Source organism: Silene latifolia, chromosome X (genome assembly GCF_048544455.1).
Source record: "Silene latifolia isolate original U9 population chromosome X, ASM4854445v1, whole genome shotgun sequence".
NCBI lineage: Eukaryota > Viridiplantae > Streptophyta > Magnoliopsida > Caryophyllales > Caryophyllaceae > Silene > Silene latifolia.
Genome location: NC_133537.1, coordinates 82,063,602 through 82,078,665, shown reverse-complemented (window position 1 = coordinate 82,078,665; position 15,064 = coordinate 82,063,602).

Genomic DNA, 15,064 nt, shown 5'->3' with positions numbered 1-15,064 from the left:
CGTCTAGGATGATCCCGACTTCGGTTAACCCGAATACAGGACGGATCAGATTGACAAGTCCGCATTGCATTTACAAAACACTTTTCTAAGACAAATGGATCACGTTATGCACCATTAACCTAACTCGGTAAATGGATGTTTAATTTCCGTCTTACATGCAAATCAACATTAAATCCAACTTGACATCAATTACTTGATATTTGCATAAACAACCGACATAGCAAATTTCGCATGTTAGGTTTAAACTTGTGGATGCGCATTCATGCATTTATCCGTCTTATTAACTTTTGCAATCAACCAACCAAGATCGATCAGTGGAGGCTGCTACCACGGGCGGGATTGGGTGTCCAAATAAAGGGCTTCCCAATACGTATTCACCTCTTACTCAGAAACTTTGGATAGCGGACGACCTTATCCAGGGCGAACGAGAGTCATTCTACCAATAGGATGCTAAAGAGGGACGACTTCTTATCTTTAGTAACTATGTCAAGCACCGCTTTTTTCCTGGATTGACCTAGGTATAAAGTGGATTCGAACGGTTTCCAGGCATCCCATAATTGCTTGGTGGCGACTCCAAACATCTCTGCATCGTTTCGAGACCCATGCCGAGACGAAACCGACCGATCTAAAACGATCCGGTCGAAATCATTTAATACGCCGCCAAGCATGGCTTTCTGACTGCTGCACGTCCACAGATTGGCTTAATAAATAATTTAATAGGAATACATAATGTAATTCACATAGTTAATTAATAACATTTCTAATACTAATTGCAAGCAAGACGTTTAATTAAATAATAAAGTAAGTAAGCAAGCAAGTAAGCAAGTCGAAATTGGACCTAACTAATGATAGGGCCATTGGGCCGTGTGACCGTGTAGTATGAGCAGTGTGGCCGAAATTATATGTATGTGATACGGGATTTAATAATAAATAATTAAAGAATTTATAATAAGTAAAGGTAATAATAATAATCATATCAATAATAATAATAATAATAATAATAATAATGATAGTGTAATAGTAATAATAAAATTAGTAAAGATAGTAAGTATAAATCCTACTTATGGTAAGATTAATATTGGTAATAATAATTATATTGGTAATTCCTATAAAAGTAGAATAAGGTAATAGTTCTTAGTTTCCTAATTGACCTCACATACTCTCTAAAATCTAGACTATAAATACCTTAATAGCTGAAACACAAATCATAAAAATAGAAGAAGGAGTTTTAAGAGACAGAAAGAACAAATAAAGCGATAAAAGGTAAGATCATCGTAACTCATGTCTATATCGTCTTAATTAATTTAAGTTATCATTAATGCATCGTATGGACCATAGTAAACCGTGCCAATGACCTTAGTAGTTGCCCTTGACCGTAGTGACCACAGTAGGACCAACCGTGGCCATTGTCGACCACCGTAGGTGGCGGTTTTTGTGTCTAAAGGGGGTGGTGTCGTGAGCTTTAAGACGGATGGTGTAGCTTGTGTAGTTTTCGTATGAGCATAAGACTTGGGTGGTTGGTTAGTCAGCTAGGGGCGGTTCTAATGGTGGTGTTGTGGTAGTGTGTCGTGGTGGTTTGTATGGTGGCTGTTGTGGGAGTGGTTATTGCGGGTTGTGTCTTTTATACGGGTCATGTGTCGTGTATGGTGAGTCATGGGTTGTTACAGGGAGTCCTGCCAGGTGGTGGGATCACCGGAGGTCAGAGGAGACCACGGTGGTGGCTCTTGGTTGTCGTGAGGTGGCATAAGGTGGTAAGCGAGTGAACGGGTTAGTTATGTCGGGTTTTCGTGGGGTTGTTTAGGGCGTCGGGTTGTGTGGTGTAGGTGGTTGTTTAGTCGGTGGCTAAGGGATGTTTGGGGATGATGGGTTGCAGGCTAGTGATGAAGGAGATGGGTGGTGTTAGTGGTGGTTGATGGTGTCGGGTTTTGGTGGTTCAAAAGGGGGTGTGTACACGGGTGGGAAGCCGTGTATAAAGGAGTGTTGTTGATTGTGTTTTGCGTCGAGTTTTTAATTGGGTAAATCGGGTTTGTCTCGAATCGAATTCTTAATACCATAATCCTTTGATAATAATAATTAAATAATAAATAATAATAGAATAACATATTTAATAATTAATGGAAGATTATAACATGTATGTTAGGTGACGATTTGTGAAGGAAGTATAATTGGAATCGGTTGCTTGATTATTGGATTGCTTTAAGCTGCTTAATTGGATTTGCTTGCTAGGTAGGTTAACTACTCAACTTTACTATATTGGTGATTGGAGAATTGTTGAAAGATGGATTATTGTTGTAATTGTTGTCTTGAGCATATCGTCATAATTGTTGTTTTGAGCATATTGATATCATTGTTGTCTTATGGTCATATTATTATATTGTTGGTTGGTTCTCTGTTGTGGATTGGTTATGAAAGATATTGGCATTGAGATTGATATTGCTATTGAGATTATTTGGTCGGTCAGGCACGGGGATGTGCAAGTGTCGTGGTCCTGTACGTATGATGGTCGGACACTCATGGTGGCGTGAGGAGTGTGCCATGGTCCTGAGAAGTACACCGTGTGGTGTCATGGGTGGCGTGTTTGGTTGAGGCATGTGATGGGATTCCACGGTTGAGTCGTGTGCGTGTGTGTGACGATCTTGTTTTGAGTTTTATCGTATCGTATTGTTATTGTTGTTTGGTTATCCTACTCAACCTCGCGGTTGATAGTGTATTCGTGAACACCTGTGATGAACCATAATGGGGAGCAGATATTGCAGGTCTTAAAGATTGGCTGACTTGGGAGCTTATGGGAATGCGTGAAGCTTTGGCCAGTCTACCTAGAAGTCTATATCACATAGATTATTTGATTCACTTGTTTATCTTCCGTTACGAGTTGTAAATAGTTTTATATTAAGCTTTAGTTTGGTTAAGTTGTAATAACATGTAATTACTAAAGTTTTAATAAAGTACTTTAGTTTGTTTATCTTTGTTATTCACTACCTCGGGAAACCGAGATGGTAGCAGTCTCATTTATGTAGGAACGTCTAGCTAAAGGCTCTTAGATAAATAGGGGTGTTACATGTCTGTCCTATCCGAACTTTTCCATAAGGCCGACTTAATGAATGCTAAGTTTGTTTACGAACCGTGTCATTTTAACTACAATGCAATTCTGAACGAATATGAGGAACTTTACTTGAGTGACTACGCATCTCACCTAGCCAAAGAACTCGACAAACACGAACATAGAACACCCATCATTGAGGAGACCGAACCCATCAATGTAGGGACCAACAATACACCTCAAGAACATAGGAAAGGGACCACCCTTGACCCCTCGGCAAGACAGCCATTCATCGATCTCTTTCACGAATACAAGGACATATTTGCATGGTCCTACAAAGACATGTTTGGGATCAACAAAGAGATTGAAGAGCACAAGATACCCATTAAGCCCGAAGCTAAACCCGTGAAGTAAAAGTTGCGCCATATGCCCCCTGAGTGGGCCCTGAAAATCAAGGAAGAGGTAGACAAACAATTCTAAGCCGGATTCATCAAAGTTTCCGAATATTCTGACCGGGTGCCTAACATAGTCCCCGTGCCTAAGAAAGATGGGAGAATTCGGGTTTGCATCGACTTCAGAAACCTAAAAAAAGCAAGTCCAAAAGACGACTTCTCTCTGCCACATGTTGACATTTTAGTACATAACACCGCCGAGCATGCCCTATTATCATTCATGGACGGGTATACTGGGTACAACCAAATCAAAATGGCTGAGGAAGACATGCACAAAACTGCATTCACTACACAGTGGGGTACATATTGCTAAACTGTCATGCCCTTCGGTCTAATCAACGCTGGAGCAACCTATAAAAGAACCGCCACCACTCTCCTACACGATATGATGCACAAGGAAGTGGAGGTATACGTCGATGACATGATCGTCAAATCTAAAGAACGAGATGGCCACATCAGCGCCGTACGAAAGTTCTTCGCTCGCCTTCGAAAATACAACATAAGATTAAATTCTCAGAAGTGTGCATTTGGGGTCACCTCTGAAAAACTCTAGGGACACGTCGTCAGCAAAAAAGACATCGAAATCGATCCCACTAAAATCAAAGATCTCCAACAAATGCCTCGGCCTAAGAACGAGAAGGAGATTTGGGGATTTCTCGGTCAAGTCCAATACATCAGCCGCTTCATAGCCAAGCTCACAATGATCTGTGAACTATCTTCAAGAACTCCGCGCCACTGATCACACCGATTGGGATGATGATTGTGAAAAAGCCTTCGACAGGATAAAGGAAATCATATCCAAGCCTCATGTCCTCATTACACCTCAGCAGGGATTTCCCCTATCCTTATACCTGACTGTCACCGACACAGCCATGGGAGGAATGCTAGCATAAACAGTCGACGGCAAAGAACGAGCCATCTACTACATTAGCAAAAAGTTCATCGAATACGAAACAAGATACACCCAACTGGAAAAGATATGCCTTGCCCTGGTTTGGTCAACAAAGAAGCTACGACATTATATGCTCAGCTACACGGTTCACATCTACTCCAAGATGGACCCCGTCAAATACATCTCTGAAAAGCCCGCGCTAAACGGAAGGTTGTCCAGGTGGACACTCATGCTGTCTGAATTTGACGTCAAATTCGTGCCCCTCAAGGTTATCAAGGGATAGGCAGTCGCCGATTTCCTAGCAGAAAATTCCGTCAACGACGATCCAACGATCGACACATGGTCACTCCCTGAAGAAGACATCCTTTGTGCCGATACCGACGCACGGGACCTATACATCGACGGTGCATCAAACCTGAGAGGCTACGGGGTAGGAATCCTTCTAATATCACCAGAAGGGGGACATGTTCTGATCTTAGTCAAACTAGACTTCGCCGTCACCACCAATGCCGCCGAATATGAAGCATGCCTCATCGGCCTACAAGCAGCCATAACGCTTGGCATAAAAAGGTTGAGGGTCCACGGCGATTCCTCACTCATCATGAATCAGGTGTCCGGATCATGGAAAATCCGAAGCGACAGCCTAGTACCATACCAAGAAAAAATCAACCAGGAAGCCGAATTCTTCGACCAAATCGACTACTTCCACTTGCCACGGGAGGAAAACCAATTTGCTGATGCCATAGCAAAACTTGTCGCGCTCGTCAACATACCCGACGACATGACATCAACGCCCCTATGTGTCGAGATAAGGAGCGAGCCAGCTCACATATGCGCCATCGATAACGACGAGGAAAACCATGTCGGACCTTGGTACCAAGCTATCCTTAACTACAAAACCAAAAACAAATTCCCTCCCAACTCTGATACAAGAGGACAAAGAGCCATCTGTTTACTTGTATGACAATTCGTGATAAACCAAGAACAACTATACAAAAGAACACCCCAGGGGATCCTTCTCCTTTACGTCGATCATAACAAAGCCAAGAAAGTCATGGAAGAGGTCCACGACGGAGAATGCGGCCCTCACATGAGCGCAATGATGCTAGCCCAAAAAATCATTCGGTTAGGCTACTACTGAACCATCATGGAAGCCGATTGGCAATTGCAGAAATTACGTCAAACATTACCACAATTGCCAAATCTTCGCCAACATACAACACATACCACCATCCCTTTTATACACCATGACATCACCCTGACCTTTGTCAACCTGGGGTATCGACATCATCAGCAAAGTCAACCCAATAGGCACCAAAGGACACTACTTTGTCCTCGTCGCAATCGACTAATTCACCAAATGGGTAGAAGCACAATCCTATGCGGTCTCGACCGCCAAACAAGTGGCCAAGTTCATCCAAGACAACATCATCTGCAGATATAGGGTACCCCTTGAAATCATCAGTGAGCAAGGCTCCCACTTTCAGGCCGAAACACAAGCCTTGCTGGACAAATAATAAATCAAACGACACCGATCATCCCCATATCGTCCCCAAACCAACGGAGCGGTAGAGGCAGCAAACAAAACACTCGTCACCATCATCAAAACGATGCAAGAAAATTACCGCGATTGGCCAAGCAAACTCCCATTTGCGCTCTAGGGATACCAAACCTCCATTCAAACACCAACAGGAGGAACGCCCTTCTACCTAGAATACAGTATGGAGGCAGTACAACCAGTAGAGTTGGAGGTTCCATCTCTACGCATCCTACTGGAAAGTCATGTCCCTGAGGCGGAATGGACCCGTCGAAGGTTCGAGCAACTCACACTCCTAGACGAATGACGACTCAACGCCTTACACAACGTCCAGCTATAACAACGACGTATACAACGGGCATTCAACAAAAAAGTCAAACCTAGAAACATCAAAGAAGGCGACTTGGTCCTCAAGTCGGTTCGAGCACCGTTACCCGTCAATCCGAGAGGGAAATTCAAACCCAATTGGGCCGGGCCATACCTAGTCAAGAAAATCCTTTCGTGGGGCGCAGTGATATTGAGTGACCTAGACGGGGAGGACTTCACAAACCCAGCCAATCTAGACCAACTCAAGAAATACTACCCTTGAACCTTAGCAGCCAACAACCTTTCCCTAGTTTCGCGACTAGTGACCACAATCCAAACCAACAACATTTCCCTAGTTTCAAAAACAGTGACCACAATCTCCCTTTCAAGTCAATTCCTCAAAACGATCTGGTTTGAAATTGCATGTTTAATCGAGTCTAAGTTACGGCACCTTGCCATGTTTCCAACAGCCTTTGATCTGTCAAAGGCAACATTCATTTGCACAATCAAACAACACCTGAACTACGAGCATGGTTTGATTTCACCTCTTTTCTTACACAAGGATACAACCACAACACCCAAACAAAATTTACACCCCAATCAAACAAAACACTTGAACTACGAGCATGGTTTGATGTCACCTCTTCAGGTGGATACGTAAGCAATCCTTTCTTACACAAGAAGGATACAACCACAACACCCCCAAACAAAAAATTCACAGAACACCTGAACTACGAGCATGGTTTGATTTCGCCTCTTCAGGTGGATACGTAGGCAGTCCTTTCTTACACAAGAAGGATATAACCATTCCCACACACAAAAACAACAACAATGCAAACTCCAAAAAAGGGAAGCATTCCCTTCTCCACTAAGAAAAAGAGAAAAAAATGAAAAATCCCTTTCTCCCTTCCCACAAAAATTCCCTTCACATGTGCAATGTTTAGGATGATTCAAATTGAATTACCTCTACAACATGGATGGAAGAAACAACAAGTGTTCACAACATTTTTTTAGCACCAAGCAATCCTCTTATTTAATTAATAATGAGAAGGATTACAAACTTGACAACAAATAAAGCTTGGCAAGTCCATAACTTGCCAAACTAGAGTGTCGACCAAGTCATCACACCTAGTAATACTAGCACACACACAAAATAATACATAGCTAATACAACATAATAAAAACACACAAACACTAATATAACATAAAATAAAGTGGGTAATTGAGGTTTTCACTCTTCCATTCTACCCTTGCATTTGCCTTTGGGGTACATCTTCCCCATGTTCTTCTTGCTAGCCCACCTAGCATGGGCTTCCTCCTCGAAACAGATCCACAACGGGCAACGGCATCCGGTCTCTTACAAGAACCCATGCTCGGCCCAAGCCGAGCCCACACACGGCTCACCGCCTCTTTGGGACCCAAGCTACTCTTCTTCGGTGGCTATGGACGCGGGCTCACGGGGGCGAAAAGCGAAGCAAGCTTTTCACTCTTTGTGTTTATTTGCATTTGTGGAGTCGCCACCAATTTATTGTAGAAAATTGGAAACCGTTCGAATACCTCGTGTCATGTCAAGACACAAAGTAGTGACATAGACACTATGCACTCGTTACCCTTAGCATTCTATGTTTAGAATGACTCTCGTGGATGCCAATGAACACGGATGTTCACAGAGATCTGGAGTAAGGGGTGAGGGTACGTATTAGGAAGCTCTTTTGATTGAACACCTAATTCTGCCCGCCTCGATAGCGGCCTCTACTAATGATTAGGGAAATTGTCTATACTCGATATGTTGTCGATTATATTCATGCAATGCAACATCCAACGTTTTAATCCTAACATGTGAGAATTAGACTAAGTCGGTGAACAAGTAATTAGCATACAATTAATGTCAAGGTAGAAATTTAAGTTAATTACATGTGAAAACATACAAGCAATAATAAAGGAAATACAATAAAAATACAATAATTACATCGGATTAATGATTCATGTCGAAAATACCTTTAAAACGGATAATTTGAGAAAGAATAAATAAATAAACAAAAAAACAGATATTAGGGACGATAATACGACTAATAGTTAATTAATACGTATACTAATAAACTAAGTCAAGGCAAAACGGGAGTTCGAGAGACGCAATCAACCAGAACAGCGCAGCAGAGTCACGTCCCTTGAAGAGGTGCGGCGATTCTTTGCGTCCGTTCCTTGGCTCGATTAAATTTGTGAAGCCGGAATTGCAAATTGTTAATGTTAGTTGGTGATTTTAATGATCGATTATGAATAATTGACTCGGATGAAAGTGATTAACAGATTATTTACATGTGAATGAGGTCATAAAAACGATAAAACATGAACAAAACTAATTGATACGAGTATATACAAGATTAAAAGGATTATTTACAAATACAATTAACTAGGTTAAACAAATTATTAATGATGAATTAATGATGGATATGATAAATAACAGATGGGAAAATATCAAAGATCGAATTCCAGAGACTCAATATTAATGAATCGAATCTCTAAAACCCGGATTGACTTTAATGACGAAAACCCGCAAATATTGGTTATAAGGGATTTAAGTCGGGATTTAATGACGAATTTAATACTAATGACGATGAATAATATATTACATGTTAGAATTATTATGCTTAAATTATTATATCAAAGAATCGAAGAACGAACGAAAGAAAATAAAAGAAACGATTTGACAAAAGACGAAGGAAGAAGAAAGGAAGCAGGAACTGCGGCAGCCTCACGAAGAGGCGCAGCAGGTACTGCATCCCCTCGAAGAGGCGCAGCAGTTGCTGCATCCTTTCTCGACGGCTGTCTTCTGATAATCCGTGAAAAGAGTTTAAAACATGGTTTTATAAATCGGCTTTAAGAGAATTTTCGACATAAACCTTACATTATGATTACAAAAATAAAGAACAATAAATAAAATAAGGATTATACACCCTCAGACTTACATGTTTGACGAAACGAGATGAACTAAGTGTACGTTTAGTGATGCTCGACTCGAATGTAGACGAAAGTTCCTTCTAGGAGGAAAACGAATAAGATTGATTAAAGTTGATTATTGTGGAGTTGGTCAAATTGGTCGGTCATGCAAAACGAGGCTGGTACTCAGAAGGATCCGAGCTTACGTGGTCGAAAGTTCAAGCAGGTAGACGCCAAAAAGTAAGAACGTGGTCTAGAATACAAAGGGAGAAGAGAAGGGCGGACACTCGCGTGAGAAATATGTGAAACCGAAGGTCTCTATTTATACTAATCACGCGGACGAAGTAGGGTTTTTCGGAGAAACTTTGGAAGTGAATCTCGAAATGATATGAAAAGATACGAAAAATACGCAGAAAAGGACTTGGGAAGAGGCGCAGCAGGCACTGCGTCTCTTGGAAGAGGCGCAGCACTTGTTGCATCCTTTCCCAAGTGGTTTCCTCCTACGGAAGAAAGATTTCCGTGTTTTGGTTATGGAATAACGGATTAATCTTGTTTTCCTTAATATTTTGTGTGAATATTATGGGAAATTCTTTACCAAAGATTAAAAGATTGCAAAATATGGAATAGAAATATCCGGAACATTCCAGAACATTCTGACTCGGTTTTAGAAAATGAAGACGGTTTTTAGGTTCGGACTCCAAATGTACTCTAATTACTGCCAAAACGACCGTATCGGCACGTAGATGACAATTAAGAGGTAGACACAAGTGTTTGAGCGATCACTTGATGATAAACTTACGAACTGTCACAAATCATTACGCGTACCAAACATGCGGCCCAATCATCACCGGGTGGTTTGCGGGAGGTGCAGAAATGAGGTATCTACAGAGCCCCCACTTTGACTGAGGCTTGGACAAGGCAAAAGTCAAAGTATTTCCATCAGGTCAATCGAAGATTACAACCTGACGACTATGGCGACGCGAGGCGGTTCAAGGGGTCTGAACCAAGGACCTGTCGTCGGGAACATTTTAGAGTCTGTCGACTTCCGGGGAGGGTCGTTTAAAGTCCATTAGACTATGTGAGGAGGCTCGCCAGCCATAAGAAGAGACCATACCTGAAATTCTTCAAAACACCAGGAGAAACAAAACGCGATATTGGGAGAAGACAGCAGGACATAGTCAGGAACTGCTGGGAGAAATCTGCTTGTGGTCGGTTTCAAACAAACTTCGGAAGAGCTTGGGGTCGATGTTGATCTCCATGTCTCGAGAGGGAATGTCTATCCATGAACTCTCGCTGGGGAACATAATCAGGAACTGATCTCCATGTCTCGACAGGGAATGTCTATCTGTGTACTCTCGCTGGGGGAACATAATCGGGAACTGATCTCCAAGTCTCGAGAGGGAATGTCTATCCGCGTACTCTCACTAGGGGAACATAATAAAGGCGTGTCGAAACACCTGTCAAAGAAGAACTGCTCGTTGTGGCAAGCAAGGTCTTGGTAAAAACATGGCAACAGTTTGCCGTTAGCTTGGAAATACGGATCCGGGCGAAGAATATACGTCAATCGGATCAAAAATATGATATGGCATCGAGGAAGAGGCGCACCAAAGATGGGCCCACAAAATAACGAACTTATAACGAATCTTCGAAAATTCATATGGAGGGAAACTGAGGAAGAGGCGCAGCAAGAGCTGCGTCCCTTGGAACAGGCGCAGCACCTGCTGCATCTTTTCCTGGGCGTGTCAATCCTGCGTAAAAACCCGATGAAACAGGGGTTTATGCTTCATTATTTCGAAACACAACTCTCAATTTCTCTCTCAAATTCCAACCATTTCCGTCAAAATTTGATCCAAAAGCTTGAATTTGCCATGACTAATCGAGGTATGTGTATTAATCTTGCATTTATCTTCTGTATTTGATCGAATTGGACCGACAAAATCAGGGTTTTCAACCCTAATTAGTCGAAAATTTGGGGCTTTTCCCCCAAATGATTTTGCCTTGCAAAATTGAACTTGTAAATGGCTAATTGGTAATATAAGGATCATAACCATGTATTTGTTTCGAATTTTTGTTGAGTTTTGAGCATTTGGGCGAAATTGTGATGGTCTCACTGCTAAACTGTAAATCGGTTCGAAAATAGCCTTAGGATTGCCCATTTGTGACGAAACTTGATATTTGGAGTCCTTGTATGATGGGTAAACTTCCTACCATCTCGGAATTTTGATTGGTGACGGCTTTTTCAGGACACTTTCTAGGGCATAATCGCCGTTATAATGAAATGCTGTCGAAATTACGACTCGAACCCATGACTAAGCTTCAACTTAGGCTTGACTTGACCTAAATTACCACATGAGTGGACGGATTTGTGGAAAAAAAAATTGCCAAAGATGGCGAGAAAAGAGCGATCTCGGAGCTCCGAAAACTCGAAAATCCCCTAATTAATGTTTGTCGTCACTTGATGCGGCCTAAATTCTGAGGGGAGCACCTGTGTGGGCTGAGACTTGGGACAGTAGGCACCTTCTTTGGGCTGCGGAGGGTCACCTGTCCTACAGGACGGTGAAGAGCTTGGTAAATCGAATTCAACACTCTTCATTCATCTTCTTTCATTTCCATTTGTCATTCTTTTTCATTCAAACTAAAGGTAGCTTTTGTTTCAAACCAAATAGGAGGCCGGGAACATCATATCGTTCTCGGGCTACACGACGGCGATGGGGTGCTACGAGAGGCTGTCGGCGGAGGAGCGAGCCTTGATCGAGCGGTCGCTCCCCTAGTGCAGGCTTGGAGGGATATCGCGAGGAGGAAGCTTCGGACAAACCTTAGCCTGGTCCGAGCTTTCTTGGATCGGTTTTGGGACACGACCTCCACCTTTCACATGCCTTTTGGTGAGGTAGGGGTCACGTTGGAGGATTACGGCATGATTTCTGGTCTGCCGTGTGGGACTGAGGTGGTGGAGTGGCCAGAGACTGCCATGAGGGTTGACTCGGCTGAGGCTAGGAGGTTGATCGGCTGGAACTTGGCACCGAAGGCTGCTGCGATACCTGATTTGGTGCCTAGTTCTTACGTTCGGGACTACTCTGCGGGGAAGACCCCGGCATCGGTGGTGATCGAGGGGAGGGAGACGGCTCCTCCTCCCTGTACTGCAAAGCAGAGAGTCCGTTTGTGGCTCTGGTGGTTTCTGACTTCGATCTATCTCGGAGACAAGGGAGAGAGGCTTTCCACGAAGCTCCTTCCCTTTCTTTCTGACCTGAGCTCCCTAGGCTGTTGGGACTGGGTCACTGCTGGTTTTGCGGTCCTCATCCGCTTCATTAGGGCCATGGTTCGTGTGGAGTTGATGGAGAAGGGGACTTCTCCTGCTGCTGTCGGCCTTGGACGGCTGTTGGAGATATGAACCTTCATTTCCTTTTATGAAAGATCATTTCTTTTCTTGGCAAATCACGAAAGATCATTTTTGATTATCTTGCTTTACAGGCGTGGGTGTACTCCTACTTTCCGGGCCTCGCGCCCAAGAGGACGGAGCCGGTGGAGAAGGTTTATCCCGTTGTGAGGGATTGGGTGATGTGCTATACGAGGAGCCGGCGTTCCTTCCACGACGTCTGTCGGCGGGAGGTGAACGCCCTTCAGTTGGACGGCGTAAGTACTTCATCTTCGTTCGTTTCTTCATTACCTTTTTCAGAACTGATCATAAGAATGACTTCTTGTTTGCTTTTACCAGTGGGTGCCCAGGCCTTGGGTGGAGTACGCTCGCGCTCCTCCCTTTGTGGCTGAGGTCCTTCGACCTAGGAGCTCGAGCCGGTTGCTGCTGAGGACGTCGATGGGTCTTGTGTGGTACTTGGGTGAGCGCTTGGCTCGTCAGTGCTCTCGGGATGTCTTGACGGTTCCCATCGATCCTCTTCGGACGATGTTTAGGGAACCTTCTGAGGCTGAGAGGGAGGCTGACCTGGCTGGCATTAGTGGTGATGCCCTCCTTCTTCCGGGCGAGGAATACTCAGCGTTCCTTTACGGGAGGTTGGCGTACTGGCCGGTCGTGGTAAGTGTTTTACTCTTCTTTATTTTTGATTATTTTGAGAACCCGATGAATGATCATCGGTTAATGGAAATCACTTGAATTTTCAGGAGGTCGAGGCGGCGGGCATCAAGCCCCCAGAGTACCCCGAGACCCTCGTGTACACTGACGCGACGGGGATGACGACGATCTCCGAGCTGCGCGACTTTGACGCGGCGGTGAGAGATGCTGGCTTGGACGAGTAGCAGCATCTGATTCGGAGGGTGAGTCTTCTAACTTGTATAATTTTGCGTAAGAACATATTTGCTTGAGTTTGTCCAATCGTTAAGAATCTCTTCTTTTGAAATATAGGTTGCGCCATCCCGGTTCGTGGCTTTATGGAGTGTAGCCAACCAGCTGAGGGCTACTGCCGTCGAGGCACTTGTTGGCGGCCGAGGAAGTCAGGTATGAACCTTCCGTTTACTTCATTTTCGAATTTTCCTATTTTGCTTATGTTTGAAATGATTGACATCAGCCAACTCTTGTTGTTTGTAGAGGGAGCGTGAGCTGGAGCGAGAGCTCGCCCAGTCCCGGGAGGAGACAGCTCACCTGCTGAGGGAGCTCGAGGTCCGCGACGCCGAGGTTGCTGCTCTCGATGTGACACCCCGCGATAAAGTGGAAAACATAACTTATAAATTCAAGCGGAATTTAGGAAATTTTTGAAACTTTTAAAATTTAAAGCGCGGGTTCATTAAAATCCAAAACATAAATAAAGAATGCGGAAAGAAAGTTTAAATTATACAAACGTGATAGTCAAGGTGAGGGAAAATATATCCCTCGAATGACAATACAATAAAAGGTAAATCTAAGCAATCCTAATAAACCAACTATTAGGCCAAAGTGCTCGCTAGCTCACACATGTCTTCACCCCATAGATGCACCAACTAATACCTGTCATTCATGTAAACATGAACGCCACAGTCAGTGGGGAGTAACTCAAGGTTCTCCCAGCCACAAAATGTCAAAATGAACATAACAAAGAACTAAAACAGGTAAGTCATATAAGATACTTACAAAAGATAAGAATATCAAGTTTATATTTAAACATGAAAGTTAAATGAGATGGAACAAGATAGATCAACATTAGCATAATAAAGATTCAACTAATCATGTGAGAAAATTAAATAATAAGAAAGACAAGAATATGGTCGTTTATATAAAAGCACGTATTTCAAGGAAATACAACATAGATATGAGATTAGAATCCGAATCATGCGAAGCCGTTAAGTAAGGGATCAACCAATGCAAATTACAAGAATAGAAACTGTAGCCATTATTTGGAAAACCACTTAACAAACATTGCACGGCACGTGGCTACTAATGTCACATTCATACTTATGGCTTGCATCGCACCATAAGAATGGATGGGAGCATTAATCCCGACAATAATATCGCAACTAGAGGGCTTATAGCTCACCCCTAGTATCCGATAGGACCAAGACAAACAACACAAGAAAGACAAATACCAATATCTATAACCAAGCAAGACCTTTACTACTCATATATAAATATATAATTCCCCTGGTAAGACGACAATGGTACTCCCAAGACTCAGTCCTAGTCTAAATCGCCGGACTCTCGGGACGATCTGCTTCCCGATTCGACATGCGGCAGAACGGTCCGCATCCAAGACTCGAAGACAGATCGGAAATCGAGAACCCACAATCGGCAGGAAAGTCCAAAAGAGGTTGAAGATATGAGCTAAACCCACAATCGGCATGACAGTCCGAAAAAGGCTTAAAGATAGGCCAAGCAATACGGTATAGCATAAAGGCATTATCATACGAATACGACTCAACCAAGCGATATGAATCAACTTGGAAAGGGACTAATAATGTAGTGAGTCGAGGATAATCCA